The following is a 12,398-nucleotide window of genomic DNA, read 5'->3' as shown; positions in this document are numbered from 1 at the left end:
TACTGAAGAACATGGAAAAGCAGCAAGCTGGAAAAAATACACATTTCTGGCATCAATCAAGGCCTTCTCACAAAAACAAACATTAATTATCCCTAGGTGAGCAAGACAGACACAATGAGTCATTGAACAAAAGTAATACATTTCAACATTAAGTAAAAGAAGTTAAATAACTGTGCATGAAAAAATAATTTAGTAAAATGAGTTATGATTACATCAAGATATGGTTTGACAGAAAAATTTACAGAACATCCAATAACTGAAGAATTACTTCTTGTGAAAGAAAATTGCCTCAATTGTGCATGTATATTGCTGTTATGTAAAAGAACTGATTCAGGCGCAACCACATGCAGAAAAGGCAGAAATGTTCAATAAGTATTTCATTTCTGTATCTGGAAAGGAGTAGGATAATTTACTCATATCACATGAAGACGGTGAACTACTTTCCAGTCAATTACTAATTAAGAAGGATGTGAAACAGTACCTAGTAGGGATAAATCAGCAGGCCCAGATAACTTACATCTAAGAATTGTAAAAGAGTTGGCATAAAACACCCTTGATCCCCTCATGTTAATTTTTAATAAATCTTGGAATACTGGGGAAAATCCAGAAGAATAGAAAAAGTCATGCCAAATTCAAAAAGGTCAAGCTGAATGATGATAATTATAGGCCAGTTAGCCTGCCATCAGTCCTGGGCAAAATAACGTAAAAGCTGATATAGGATTCAATCAATAAAGAATTAAAGGGTTGGATTATACTTAATGCTAATTAACATGATTTTATGGAAGAATAGGGCTTGTCAAACAAACCGATTTTTTTAATGCGATTTCATGTTTGATAAAGGTTACGCAGATGTAATGTACTTGGACTTTTGTAAGGCATTTGACATTCTCATTTAAAAATCAGTACTAGACAATATCAGTACATCATTGTTAAATGGATTAAGAATTGGCTAACTGGCAGGTCTCAAAAAATCAGCTGTCAGTAGGAAATTGTTGAATAGAAGTGTTTCTACTGGGGCTCTGCAGGTATCTGTTCTAGGCCCACTGTTGAACATTTTTATTAAGTAAATATAAAATCATTGCTGATAAAATTTGCAGATGACACGAATATTAGAGGAATGGTAAATAATGAGAACTGGGCAGTAATACAAAGTGATTTGGATCGCTTGATAAGATGGGCCCATTCAAACAAAATATATTTTAACTGTTAACTGTGAGGTCATACATCTAGGAACAAAGAATTCAGGCCACTCCTACAGAATGGGGGATGGTATCCTGTAAAGAAGTGACTTTGAAAAGGATTTAGGGATCATAGCAGACAAATGCTAGAACATGAACTTCCAGAGTGATGCTGTGGCAAAAAAGGCTAATGCAATCCTTTGATGTATAAACAGGGGACTAGTAAGTAGGAGTAGGGAGGTGACTTCCCCCTTATACAGCATTAGTGAGACCACTACTGAAATATTACCTCCTTTTCTGATGTCCACATTTTTAAAGTGATGTTAAAAATTTGGAGGTTCTGAGAAAAGCCACAAAAATTATGTGTGCAGGAAACAATGTCTACACAAATGCTTAGTTTGGGGGGAAGCTAAGGTGTAAGTCTATAATGCATTAGCCTGCTGCACCCTTTGTAATGGGAGTAGATTAAAGCACACTAGGGAAATTTTACTGCATGGCAGCAGAATCCACGTGGACACTTGACAACCAATAAATTAGTGTAGGATAGATTTACACCCCAGCTTGCCACAAACTAAGTGTTTGTGTAGACAAGCGCTTAAATAACTCATTCTGTTTAGCTTATCAAAATGAAGTTCAAGAAGTGATTTGAATATGGTTATAAGTACCTCCATGGGGAGAAAATACTGGGTAATAATGGCTCATATTTTTAATAGTGAGGGTGATTAGACATTGCAACAAACTACCATGGAAAGTGGTGGATTCTCCTTCATTTGAAGTCTTCAGATCAGCACTGGATGCCTTCTTGGAAAGCATGTTTTAATCAAACACAAATTACACTACTCTACAGCCAAAATGCTTCTGAAATAAATGTAGTCAAACTTTACTAATTCTGGGTCACTGAGAACAAAAATGATGCTTAAAATTGTTGATTGGCTCTAGTTTTCAAGATATGCTATTGGGTCAGTATATACGACCCTTGACTTGGGAATGGCGGAGGATAAATGAGTTATAAAGGGAAGAGATCTCAATTTAAACCAGAAATGACTAAAATACATCTTTGACTGGATCTATGAATAAATCTTTGACTGGGTTTGGACAGTACTTGCTTTTTAGGCAAAACAATGAATGATGCAATCTGAAGCTGGTATGGCGTCATACATGATATGAATTGCATCATGTTATTCCTAGAAGTCATGGATGATGCAATCATAACGAAGCTTACATCACACTGCTGAACAAATTGCCCTATATCAGCTCTAGAAATCATACAGTGTCGTGCTCGCTTATTTGTCAGTGTTTGATTTTGCAAAGGGACACATTTCTGTTTAGCCAAAGTGAGCAGAGATGCCTCGTACTTGTGTGAACAGTGCAGATAACTTCTGCTATGTTTGTGGTGAAGTGACTTTTGCATCACAATAGCACAGGGTTAAGAGAGCCTATCACCTTTATTTTGGCTGCAAAATTGGAGATCAGGACAAGAGGTTGGCCCCACACATATGCTGCAACACTTGTGCAACAAATCTTCGCCAGTGGTTGAACAGGAAAAGGAAATCTATGCCTTTTGCAGTCCCAATGATTTGGAGAGAGCCAACAGATCATACCAGCAATTGTTACTTCTGCATGGTGCCTCCAGTTGGGAAAGGTGTATCAAAGAAGTAAAAGTGGACTGTGCATTATCCAAACATTCCATCAGCTATACACCCAGTACCCCACGGAGAAGGACTGCCGGTTCCTGATTCACCAGAATCATTCTCACTTGAGTCAGACGAGGAAGAGGATGAAACTTCTGGTCCTGAACCATCAATGTCACAGGACCCACATTTTCTCCCATCCTCCTCCTCTGAACCACACTTCATAACACAAGGTGAACTGAATGACCTTGTCAGGGATTTGGAACTACCCAAGAGTAAGGCAGAGCTGTTGGGCTCTAGACTACAGCAGTGGAATCTCCTGGCAGGTGATGTTAGGGTTTCCATATTCCGTGACCGTCAAAAGGATCTTGTCCCATTCTTCTTCATGGAAGGTGATCTTGTAGCCTGCAACAACATCGATGGTGTGATGGCAGCCCTCAACATCGTTCACGATCCAGATGAGTGGAGACTGTTCATTGATTCATCGAAGATGAGTCTTAAAGCTGTTTTACTGCATAATGGCAATGTTTTGCCATCAATTCCAGTTGGTCATGCAGTCCATATGAAAGAAACCTATGACAACATGAAACAACTTTTGAGGTGCATAAACTATGACCAACATCAGTGGCAGCTTTGTGACGATTTGAAGGTTGTCGCTCTCTTGCTTGGTCTGCAGACTGGATACACAAAGTACTGCTGTTTTCTCTGCGAATGGGATAGTCGTGCAAGAGATTCCCACTACATCAAGAAAGATTGGCCACTCCGACAGTCATTGGAGCCTGGGAGGAAAAGTGTTCAGCATCCACCACTTGTGGAATCAAGGAAGATTTTGTTACCACCCTTATACATCAAGCTGGGTCTGATGAAGAACTTGGTCAAGGCCATTGACAAAACACAAGCAGCTTTCAATTACCTCTGTGGAAAATGTCCAAGGTTAAGTGAAGCTAAGATAAAGGAAGGTATCTTTGTTGGTCCTCAGATTCGTGAACTTCTTCGAGATGATGCATTTGACCATGCACTGCGTGGCAAGGAAAAGACGGCATGGAAAGCCTTCCAGTTAGTGGCAATAAATTTTCTTGGAAACAACAAGGCAGACAACTTCAGGTTGTTGGTGGAAAACCTCCTCAAGGCATACAAAAGCCTTGGTTGCAACATGTCACTAAAGATACATTTTTTGCACTCTCATCTAGATTTTTTTCCACCGAACTGCGGAGCAGTGAGCGACGAGCACGGCGAGCGATTTCACCAGGACATTGCAACAATGGAGAAAGGCTATCAGGGCAAATGGAGCCCATCAATGCTTGCAGACTATTGCTGGACAGTGACAAGAGATGCTCCATTTAATGAATACAAGAGACAAGCCAAGAAGCGCCGAGTAGACACTGAATAAGACTAAACTATGTACATAATAGTTTTTTGCCTTTTGTTTCATAATACATTTTATTTATATAACCCTTTTGCTGATTTTTAAAGTGTTACATAAACAGGACAGGTGAAATATTATCCTGGAAAGCAACCATAAACACATGAAAAGACCTAGGTTTACAATTTATGATTAAAACTCTACTATCTACACAATATACATAGATATAAATTGTAAAAACGTAAATATCTTAGAAACAGTAGCCAATCAGTTGTTTTAATTGTCATATTTGAATTCAGCACATCAAAATACATAATAAATAGCACATTTTATCTCTGAAGCAGACGACTTCTCAAAAATTGTAGACCCAGTGTTATTGGGCTCAATACCAGAGTATCTTGATGAAATTCCAAGGTATGTGTTATGCATAGGACCCTACCAAATTCACAGCCATGAAAAATGCGTCACGGACCGTGAAATCTGGTCTTTTGTGTGTTTTTACCCTCTACTATACAGATTTCATGGGGGAGAGCAGTGTTTCTCAAATTAGGGGTCCTGACCCAAAAGGGAGTTGCAGAGGGGTCACAAGGTTATTTTAGGGGGGTCTTGGTATTGCCACCCTTGTTTCTGCACTGCCTTCAGAGCTGGGCGGCCAGAGAATGGCGGCTGTTGGCTGGGTGCACAGCTCTGAAGGCAGCACACCAGCAGCAGTGCAGAAGTAAGGGTGGCTGCTGCCTTCAGAGCTGGGCGGCCAAACAGTGGTGGCTGCTTACTGAGGTCCCAGCTCTGCAGGCAGCAGTGCAGAAGTAAGGGTGGCAATACCATACCACGCCATCCTTACTTCTGCGCTGCTGCTAGTGGTGGCTCTGCCTTCAGAGCTGAGCTTCCAGCCAGCAGCCAAGGCTCTCTAGCTGCCCAGCTCTGAAGGCAGCGCTGCTGCCAGCCACTGTACAGAAGTAAGGGTTGCAGTACCACAACATCCTCCACAATAACCTTGCGACACCCCCCCCCCCCCCCGACAACACCTTTTTGGGTTAGGACCCCTACAATTATAACACCATGAAATTTCAGTTTTAAATAGCTGAATTTTTAAAATCCTATGACCGTGAAATTGACCAAAGTGGACCATGAATTTGGTAGGCCTCTAGTTATATAGGTCGTCAGAGTAAAAGATCTAATAGTCCTTTCTACCTTAAAATCTATGACTCTGTAAGGGTCTTTAAAAATGTGCTGTGATTACTCCAAATTAAAAGAGGGAGGAAGATGCTGATTGCTACACTGTTCAGACTTTTCTGTTTACAGCTGCATGGAGCAATACTAGCAGTACCTCAGAAGACACTAGCTAAGTCATATAGACAACTCACATTCTATTCCACCACCTCTAGATGTATTAAAAGTTTCTAAATAGTGGTCACCAGGTTGAAGAACAGACTGAGAATAAATGGGTGAGCAGTGTCTTCCCCAGAATGAATGGAGATTGCTTATGTACAATTACCTATGGCCTTCCTTCACAAGGAATAAAATAAAATTAACCAGGATAGAGTAAAATGAACTATTGTTATGCTCCATTTTCCTTTTCAAAACATAGGAGCATCTACAGCTCTTGCTGAGTGAGAGTAATGCTGTGGTTCAAAGATGACCTGTCCAAAGTTTGGATTTCAAAGTATAAGCTACTTACCAATCGCTGAGAGGAGAAAAGAATCCCTGTTTAAAGAACTAGAAAGATCAACCATATAATAACACAGCTTTATAAAGCTGTGAAATTACAAAATGTGTTGTCAAGTAGTTTAGGTTTGAAATATATCCGTTACCTTGACACATGTAAATTTAATTGTCTTAATAGTCCTCTTTGCAGTGCCAGGTAATTTTAAAAAATTGCTACTGTTTCTGTTTCTTCCACAAAAGCAATGCCGTGTGTAGCCTATGTTCTGTGAGAGCCACTCTCTGTGCAAGAAGGGTTACAAAGAATCATTTTTTTTAATCTTCAGAAGAAAAATGAATGTTAAATATCAGCCACAGCTCAGTGTTTCTAGTTTTGTGCCTCTATTTAAATTAGCAGTCCTGATTGGAGCTGTGGATACAAACTTGATGGGAAATTAAAAATGAATTTCAAACTTCAAAGGGAACATTATGAACAATAAAAAAAATACAAGTACTTAACTTAAAATATCTAAATACATGACTTTTAAGAGCATTTTCTGTCAAAAATTTCCTAAAACACCATCATTTAAGTAATGAAGGAGCTGCAAAGTGACTTTAGTAATGTATTATGGTTAAAAGCACCTAGTTTCTGTGAATGCTCCACAGTTTTCCCAGCCTGGGCACCCCTTGGAACTTCTCATTGCTGTTATTAATGGCATGAGAGAATTTTAGAATACTTAATGAGCCATAGTCTACCCTCATTTTGTATGTAGAACCACCACTGATACCATTCGGATTTCTGCGCAAAGCTCTAGGGTAAAAGACAGTCCAAAAGGAAGACTTCTGACTATAGAAAACTTTCATAGATATTTTTAATTGAGCTAGTTCTCTGGCGTGAGGTTTTCATACTGTTCCTTACCATTTTGCAAGCCTTTTTTAAAGAAAGAATTTGCTCCCAGCCCATCAGCATCTCTTGCTTGCTCCTGCCTTGAAGTTCCTATGAAAAACTGCTTTTCTTGAATCTGTTCTCTTCTCCCAAATTTTCTCCAATGTAAAAGACTTTCTTTAAACATTTTTATGGATCAGCTCAATAGTCTTATGGTGATGAGATCCCAAGGGGTGAAAACATTATCTCATTCCCTGGGCTGACATTGCTAGGAAGCACTGTAGAAGTAGTAGGCTTCGCTCATAGAGAACTTTGCACCCTTTTTTTTTTTTTCTTTCTTTCTTTTCCCCACTAATGTAGTGGCGATACTAACTGACTTGAAAGGGATTTCCAGCTTGCACTTTCTTGCCCAAAGAATATCACCATGACATTGGGCTTGTCTAAACTAGGATTACATGCGTACTTTATGTAGTGAACTGTGGTTCACCTCGACCAGCTAACATGTTCAAATACAATTAGGGTTTTAAAAAGCATGAAAATGTTTTAGCCCACAAGTTTTAAAAATACACCTTTTATCTTAGTTTAGACAAGTTAACAGAGGCTTGAGATAGTAGAGGATGTAATAATTCTATAGTTCAGTTTCATGAAGGGAATATAGTATATAAGGAATATTATACAAGTGCAGACTTGAATATTTTAAATAAATTGTTTTATATCTTGGTTTTTTTAATGCAAGATCATTTTTCAAAGTTGTGTTTAGAAGTATGGATTTAGAATAGAAGTACCTTGTAACTATAACAGCATTGCTATCATCCATCTGAGTTTTATCTTTCTCCATACTATTTGTATGTCTTCCCGCCTTTTTTTTTTTTTTTTTTTTTTTCTTTTCACATTAGTATGTGTGCTCATGTACAGATGTGTGGTGATTATTTTAAAAAATCTCATTTACTCAGAGAAACAAGGAAAGCACTTCCTGCAAATTCTGGCTATGTTTACTGAAGTCATGTAACCCCAAACAGAGGCACACATAAGGAAAGAGATCTGTGTAGAAATAAACTAGGAATAGCTTTAAGATTTAGTCATATCTATTCTAATTGTGGGGGATGGGGAAGGAAAAAAAGAAAACCAACAAGCACAGACAAAGGAAATATGCCCTTCAATTTTGTGCTCCTGTGCATGGTCTGCTCCTTTGCATGAATATAATCTTTTCATAGTTTCTTAGCCCTGGTCTACACTACGAGGTTAGGTCAAATTTAGCCGTATTGGGTTGATTTTATAAGCAATGCATCTACACAACCAATCCCATTCCGTCGACCTAAAGGGCTCTTAAAATTGACTGCTGTACTTCTCCCCGGCGAGGGGAGTAGTGCTAAAATCAACCTTCCTGGGTCAAATTTGGGGTAGTGCAGGTGCAATTAGATGGTATTGGCCTCCGGGAGCTATCCCAGAGTGTTCCAATGTGACCACTCTGGACAGCACTTTCATCTCCGATGCACTAGCCAGGTAAACTGGAAAAGCCCTGGGAAATTTTTAATGTAATTTCCTGTTTGGTCAGCCTGGTGAGCTCAGCAGCACAGGAGACCATGCAGTCCCAGAATTGCAAATGAGCTCCAGCAGGGACCGAACGGGAGACACTGGATCTGATTGCTGTATGGGGAAAAGAATCTGTGCAGGCCGAACTACGATCAAAAAGAAGAAATGCTAATATATCAAAATCGCACAGGGCATGATGGACAGAGGCTACAACAGGGACACACAGCAGGGCCGCATGAAAGCTAAGGAGCTCAGGCAAGCCTACCAAAAGACAAAGGAGGCAAATGGTCGCTCCGGGTCAGAGCCTCATACATGCCGCTTCTATGATCAGCTGCATGACATTCTGGGGGGGGACCCTACTACTACCCTACCACTGTCTGTAGACAGCTATAAGGGGGGAGTCTCATGCAACAGAGAGGAGGATTTTTGTGGATGAGGACAAGGAGGAGGAGAATGCGCAGCAGGCAAGCGGAGAATCTGTTCTCCCCGGCAGCTAGGACCTTTTCATCACCCTGGAGCCAATACCCTCTCAAGGTGGGTTCCCGGACCCTGAAGCAGGAGAAGGCACCTCTGGTGAGTGCACATTTATAACTACACTACAGGGTTTAGAAGCAATTGTGTTTAATGTTTGATTTGCCCTGAAGACTTGAGATGCATTCGCGGCCAGTACAGCTACTGGAAAAGTCTGTTAATGTGTTTGGGGATGGAGCAGAAATCCTCCAGGCACATCTCCATGAAGCTCTCCTGGAGGTACTCTGAAAGACTTTGCAGAAGGTTTCTGGGGAGGGCTGCCTTAGTTCGTCCTCCACGGTAGGACACTTTACCACGCCAAGCCAGTAGCAAGTAGTCTGGAATCATTATAGCACAAAGCATGGCAGCGAATGGTCCTGGGTTTTGATTGCATTCAATCAACATTTGGTCTATATCTTTCTGTGTTAGCCTCAGGAGAGTGATATCATTCATGGTCACCTGGTTGAAATAGGGGAATTTTTGTAAGGGAACAGTAAAAGGATCCCATTCATGCTGGGCTGTTTGTGCTTAGCTAAAAGGGATCATCCCAGAGAATAGCCACACGCTGGGGTGGAGGGAGTGGTTTGCTGCACATCCACCTGAAAACCGCAGACCCTCCTTTTAAATGGCAAACCCAACCGGCATTGCTTGCTATGGGAAAGGAGGGCACTGCAGTTTGAAACCATTCCCACATGTTATAAAGGCAGAAGAAGCCAACCCCACATTCCCTTTGGCTTACCATGGCTGCCTGGAAACCGAATTCTGTTGCCCCGCCCTGTGTGATGTGTCACTATACTGGCAGGCGCTCAATATAAAAGGCAAAATGCGACCTTGTACCTAAAGCACATGTGCTGTCTGCTGTGAATTGCTTGATTCACTGTGAAAGAGTCTCCCTTTTGTTCTCAGAAATGTATCTTCTTAAATTCTACTCTCCCTTTTTATCCCCCCCACAGATGCAAATATTTCTACGCTCCCCCTATCATCTCCGTCCCAGAGATTATTGCAGATTAGAAGGCAAAAAAAATGCACTCGCGATGACATGTTTTCCAAGCTCATGCAGTCCTCCCGCACTGATAGGGCACAGCTGAATGCATGGAGGCATACAGTGACAGAGGCCAGGAAAGCATACAGTGAGCGTGATGAGAAGAGGCAGGAGGCGATGCTGAGGTTAATGGGAGAGCAAACAGACATGCTCAGGCGTCTGGTGGAGCTGCAGGAAAGGCAACAAGAGCACAGACCGCCACTGCATCCACTGTATAACCGCCTGTCCTCCTCCCCAAGTTCCATATCCTCTTCACCCAGACGCCCAAGAACGCAGGGGGTGGTGAGGAGGCTCTGGGCACCCAGCCACTTAACTCCAGATTATGGCTGAAGCAACAGAAGGCTGTCATTCAAACCGTTTTGATTTGTAGTGTGGCCTTGTCCTTCCCTCCTCCCGCACCCCACCTGGGCTACCTTGTCAGTTATCTCACTTTTTTTTTTTTAGTTAATAAAGAAAGAATGCATGGTTTCAAAACAATACTGACTTTATTTCCTTTGCCAGCTGTGATCGAAGGGGGGAGGGTGGTTGGCTTACAGGGAATTAAAATCAGCAAAGGCGGGTTTGCATCAAGGAGAAACACACCCAGCCTGTCCAGTCATGAAACTGGTTTTCAAAGCCTCTCTGATGCGCAGCGCGCCTAGCTGTGCTCTTCTAATCGCCCTGGTATCTGGCTGCTCAAAATTGGCCACCAGACGATTTGCCTCAACCTCCCACCTTGCCATAAATGTCTCCCCCTTACTCTCACAGATATTATGGAGCACACAGCAAACAGCAATAACAATGGGAATATTGGTTGCACTGAGGTCTAACCTAGTAAGCAGACAGTGCCAGCAAGCTTTTAAACGTCCAAAGGCACGTTCTACCACCATTCTGCACTTGCTCAGCCTATACTCGAACTGCTCCTTTCTACTGTCCAGGCTGCCTGTGTATGGCCTCATGAGTCATAGGAGCAAGGGGTAGGCTGGGTCTCCAAGGATAACTATTGGCATTTCAACATCCCCAACAGTGATCTTCTGGTCTGGGAAGTAAGTCCCTTCTTGCAGCTGTTCAAACAGCCCAGAGTTCCTAAAAATGCGAGTGTCATGCACCTTTCCTGGCCATCCCACATTGATGTCAGTGAAACGTCCCTTGTGATTCACCAGTGCTTGCAGCACCATTGAGAAGTACCCCTTGCGGTTTACGTACTGGTTGGCAAGGTGGTCCGGGGCCAAGATAGGGATATGCGTTCCGTCTATCGCCCCACCACAGTTAGGGAAACCCATTGCAGCAAAGCCATCCACTATGCCCTGCACATTTCCCAGACTCACTACGCTTCTTAGCAGAAGAGTATTGATTTCCCTGGCTACTTGGATCACAGCAGCCCCCGCAGTAGATTTGTCCACTCCACAGTGGATTTGATTCCCAACTGACCGGTAGTAGTCAGGCACTGCAAGCTTCCACAGGGCTATCGCCACTCGTTTCTCAACTGTCAGGGCAGCTCTCATCTTGGTATGCCTGCGCATCAGGGCGGGGGAAAGCAACTCACAAAGTTCCAGGAAAGTGGCCTTACGCATGCAAAAGTTTCAGTCACTGGGAATCATCCAATACCTGCAACACTATGCGGTCCCACCGGTCTGTGCTTGTTGGCCGTGCCCAGAATCGGTGTTTCACTGTATCAACCTGCCGCCATGATGTCCCAATTGCCACATCCTGTGTTTTCAGGAACGTCTGTGTCCATGTCTTCCTCACAATCATCCTCATGCTGGTGGCTCCTAGCCAGGTTCTGCACATGCTGCAGGATAATGCGCGAGGTGGTTTGCTGTGCTCACAACAGCAGCGGTGAGCTGAGCGGGCTCCATGCTTGCTGTGCTATTGCGTCTGCACGGGTAACCCAGGAAAAAAGGCGCGAAATGATTGTCTGCCATTGCTTTCACGGAGGGAGGGAGGGAGGGGAGACTGGTGACGTGTACCCAAAACTACCCGCGACAATGTTTTTGCCCCATCAGGCATCAGGAGCTTAACCCAGAATTCCAGTGGACAGCAGGGACTGTGGGATAGCTACCCACAGTGCACAGCTCCATGACTCAATCCTAGCCACGGTATTGACGCACTCTGCCGTCTTAATGCGCTTAGTGGGGGACATACACAATCGACTGTATAAGATCGCTTTCTAAAGATCGACTTCTATAAAATCGACCTACCTTATATATACTTATATACATAAGCAGGTTCGTTTATAAGCTAACCCCCCTCCCCCCGGATGGATAAGTAAAAATGGAAAATTTTTATAACCTGTTCATAAGCTGACCCTATAATTCAGGGGTCAGCAAACTTGGCTCCCGGGCCATCAGGATAAGCCGCTGGTGGGCCGAGATGGTTTGTTTACCTTGAGCGTCTGCAGGCACGTAGGTAAACCTAATGAAACAAAGTGTCCAGGCGCACCAGCTGCTTACCCCGACGGGCCAGGACAGCAACTGGTGGGGAAATCTGGGGGGGGGGGGGGAGGGAAAGCTAGGAGTCAGGGGAGTAACCCCTGTGACAACCCCCCACATGACCCCACCCCTAGTTTGGGACCCCCGCACTCTCCCCATCCCATCCTTCCCACCTTATCTGGGGAGGGCCAAGGGAGGATGTC

General features: G+C 42.9%; 1 protein-coding gene across 2 annotated transcripts in view; it reads left to right on the top strand.

The window, feature by feature from the left end:
- Positions 1–12,398, top strand: part of FER (FER tyrosine kinase) — a 421,941-nt gene that overhangs the window by 243,180 nt on the left and 166,363 nt on the right. The window lies entirely within an intron of this gene.

Source organism: Malaclemys terrapin, chromosome 6 (assembly GCF_027887155.1).
Source record: "Malaclemys terrapin pileata isolate rMalTer1 chromosome 6, rMalTer1.hap1, whole genome shotgun sequence".
Lineage (NCBI taxonomy): Eukaryota > Metazoa > Chordata > Testudines > Emydidae > Malaclemys > Malaclemys terrapin.
This window is presented reverse-complemented; position numbering and strand designations above follow the sequence as displayed.